Below are 3,993 nucleotides of genomic sequence, written 5' to 3'. Positions count from 1 at the left end.
GATAGTTTTCTAGAGCCCTTTCATTTTACAGATAGAAGCTGAAATATAAATAAAATGAAGAAAAAGTTAACGAAGAGATCAATTTAAAATGGCCACCTATTTGGACATTAAAAAATATGCTGAGCCCAAAAACTTATTGCAGCCTCTCCATCTTGAACTGAGAAAGGCACGAGACCATCACACAGGTCTTGACTTCTGAGAGGGGGGCACTGGCGGCCGTGACCCACGTGGACAAGAGGCTGCGTGGGGCTCACAGTTAGAAAAGACACGAAAGGCTCTTTAGACCAGAAATATGAGGAACCACTACACTTCGGTCCATAATGGGTCCCTCTCTTCCGATGACCTCCTAAGGAGCCAATACTATGGAACCCTAGGGACTGATATAAGTCCCCAGTGAAAAATCTCCTGAGCGCAGATTTTCAATGACCTGAGGGCCAAGTGACGAAAGTTTGTTTCCACCTTGACATTGTGGGCTTTCTGTCTGTTTCATTTATTACTAATATTTTTTCTTTACTTTTTTCTCATTTTTTCTTGTTTAATTTTTTCATATTTTTTATTGTTTGTTTTCTTTTTCTTTATGCTTTTTCTCTTCCTCTTGTTTTTTTCTGTTTTATTTATTCTTTTTCTATTTCTTTTTTTTTTTACCTTTTTTTTAACTTTATGTAGTCTTCCATTGTGTTTTGATTCTTTTATAGACATCGGTTCATCAGGTGGTGTCTGGAAGTGACGTTCTGGTGAGGTGGCACAGACCAAGCCTCTGCCCAGCTGTCCCCAGGTTTACGTGACCTTAGGGTAGGTACCTCGCCTTCCAGCCCAGCTATCACTCTGACACGCACAGGGCCTCTCTGCCATCTCTGCTGAGGTGGAGACCTGGGTCGGCATCAACGGCACTGAGACCATCCGTCAGCAGGGGCACCTCTGCCATGGTGAAGGTGGCCTGACACATCCCGGCAGCGGAGAGGCCGCAGTGATCACTGACAGTGCCTGACCGAATTCCTCCCCCTCAAAGAAAGAAACATGGAGCCTTTGAATCATCTCAATGCAATGGGATTATGGGAAGTGATGGAGGACAAGAGTCCTCAGCGTGAAGAGCACCTGGGGACTCAGGGCAGTATGAAAAGAGAGATCCAAGCCCCATTCTGCCAGATGGTATCTGCTACAGCAGGGCTGTCAGATTCATTTTCACCGGGGGCCACATCAGCTTTGCAGTTGCCTTCAAAGGGCCGGATGTAATTTTAGGCCTGTATAAATGTATCTACTCCTTAAAAGTTAAGTGAGAGCTCAGCACGGCTGCTGGGTAGAACCAAGGTGCCAGGCTGGAAAAAACGAGGGGGGCCAGATTTGGCCCGCGGGCCTTGTGTTTGCCACCTGTGTGCTATGGTACTGACACCAGAAGTTTATCATCCACAGAGACTCACTGACAGAAAACCAGCTCTCGGATGCTGACAAGAACATCAAGATTGCAGACTTAGGCTTCACCAACAACTTTACCTTTGGCACTAAACTGGACACCCTCTGGGAAGTCCCCTGTGAGCTGCCCCGGAGCTCTCCCAGGGCCAGGAGTACGATGCACCCACCGTGGCTGTAGGGGACTAGGAGTCATCCCTTACCTACTGGACAGAACCTGAAGTGGCTGTGGGAGAGATTACAGGGCAACCACATTCCGCTAGACTTGAGCATAGAATAGAAAAACCTGCTCAAAGTAATTCTCATTCTCAGTCCCAGCCAGAGAAGCACTTGGGAGCAAATCACGAAGGATCCATGGATGAACGTGGGTCACGGGGACGAGGAACTAGGGCCTCAAGTAGAGCCACTCTCCGACTCCAAGGGCCCCAGAACCAGTCGGTGCATCCATGGGCCACTTACACACAGGAAGAGATCCGGGAGCCGCTGACAGGCCAGAGGCACAGTAAGGTGACGCCTGCCCCTCTGCTCCTGGGCCACCAGAGATCCAAGCTACAGGTCGACACCCTCGCCCTGAAGCGCCAGCCTTCAGGAGACCTCACCACCAGAGCAGTCCCTCCCCTACCCCAAGGCACAACGCAGGGTCTCTGCCAGCCCTGCACCTGGAGTTTCAGCAAGCCTGCCCCTCCCACTTTTAATTGTTGCATTACTGTACTTTGCTTGGCCTACTATACCAACATGCCACCGACTGAGTGGCTTCAACAGATATTTATTTCCTCACAGTTCTGGAGGCTGGACATTAGAGACCACGGTGCTGTCAGGGCTGGTTTCTAGCAAGGCCTCTCTTCCCTGCTTGCAAAAATACCTTCTTTCTGTGTCCTCACATGGTCTTTTCTCTGTGTCTCTGCCTCCTTAATGCCTCTTTTTTCCATGAGAACACCAAGCCTTGTGAACCAAAGGGTCACCAGTTCCATTTCCAGTCAGGGCACGTGCCTGGGGTGTGCTCCAGGTCCCCAGTGGGGGCCAGGTGAGAGGCAACCACACATTGATGTTTCTCTCCCTCTCTCCCTCCCTTCTCCTCTCTCCAAAATAAATAAAATCTTAAAAAAAAAGAACACCAAGCCTATTATATCAGGGTACTTATGACCTCATTTGAACTTTACCACCTCCTTAAATGGGTTATCTCCAGAATACAGTCCCCTTGGGGGTTAGGGCTTAACATATAAATTGGGGCAGGGGGAGTAGACACAACTCAGTCCACAACAATTGCTAGTCTAAGAAACCTGGGAGGAGCAAGGCAGATCATAAGGAGGGTCATGAGACAGAAGGACAGAAGGCTGGCAGCACGGCCAGCATTCCACACGACCCCCTGTCCTGCCTAGAGAAGAAGAGGACCATCCCTGGCCCCTCTGCATATACCAACCTCTTCCCCAGCACGAATCAGAGCAGGAACCCCCCACCCACTCTGGGAGAGAGCCAGCCTTGGCCAGCCCTCCATGCAAAACAGCTCCCAGCCTCCAGGGAGCTCCAGGGCTTCTGCTGTGCTCCGATCTCCCTGGCTCTTCCCCACCAGCACCAGGAATCTGATGTGGCCTGGGTGTGGCCCTGCCAGGCTTCTGGGCTACACCCCGTGGAGGTTACTCATAACCTCCCATGCACAGGCCCCCAGTGTGTCCCTGTGGCCTCCTCCTCCAGCCACAGCCTCAGCAGCAGTGCTGGGACCTGAGATGGAACCAATTTTCCCCAGGGTGTGTCCAGAGGAAGCTCCACACACACTGGGCAACTCCCCCAGGCGTGGAGCCAGAATTGCACCCCAGTGTGACCTCAGCCTCTCCCACTGGTGACAGCCACAACCAGTACTGGGCCACTGGGGGCCTCTTCAGCAAGCTCTCCTTCCAGTCTGTAATGGAGATATCTTTGTTTCAGGTTTGCCAGCAGGAACCTGAATGAACCTGAAAGCAAAGACCACATGGAGATGCTCACACCTGGAGAGGCCAAGGCACGTGCTGCACTCCACACGAAGTACGAAGATCACGAGCCCCACAGAGCCTAGCCAGATGACCCAAGGTTCGGCCCAGTGCGCTGCACAACCAGCTGTCAGCACCAGCTGAACAAGAAACGCTGCTCCTGTGTGTGCCGAGCACTCCAGGGCCACCAAGCCTTCCTGCCGTGGAAGGTGGAGGTTTGCAAACTCCCACAGTGGTCTCTCAACAGGGTTCACTTAAATGCATACCCAGCGCCCATGGCCCTCAACAGCATTGCCTCCAAATAGCCAAAGAGCTTAAGCTTTAAAGGGCTGCCAGGTTTTTAAGGCAGTGGAACTACTCTGTGATACAATCATGGCGGCTCCATGTCATTGTACATTTGTCCAGGACCCTAGAATGTAGGACACCAGGAGTGGATCCGAATGTAAACCATGGACCACGGGTGATGCATCAATGCAGGTTCATCTGTCGTAACAAACGTGCCCCTCTGCGGGGAGGGGGATGCTGATAACGCGAGAGTCTGTGCACGTGTCAGGCAGGGATCCAGTCCCAAATGGACTAAGACAGGGTGGCTTCATTCACATGCCTGGTGGTTGGCAGAACA

At 51.5% G+C, this 3,993-nt stretch overlaps 1 pseudogene; it reads left to right on the top strand.

The window, feature by feature from the left end:
- Positions 1-1,017: 1,017 nt before the first annotated feature.
- LOC118983572 (serine/threonine-protein kinase MARK2-like) lies at positions 1,018-3,457 on the top strand (annotated as a pseudogene).
- Positions 3,458-3,993: the final 536 nt, after the last annotated feature.

Source organism: Sturnira hondurensis, unplaced genomic scaffold (assembly GCF_014824575.4).
Source record: "Sturnira hondurensis isolate 20B ecotype Veracruz unplaced genomic scaffold, ASM1482457v3 Scaffold0000022, whole genome shotgun sequence".
NCBI classification, from domain to species: domain Eukaryota; kingdom Metazoa; phylum Chordata; class Mammalia; order Chiroptera; family Phyllostomidae; genus Sturnira; species Sturnira hondurensis.
The sequence above is the reverse complement of the archived record's forward strand: the minus strand, read 5'-3'. Positions and strand labels throughout refer to the sequence as shown.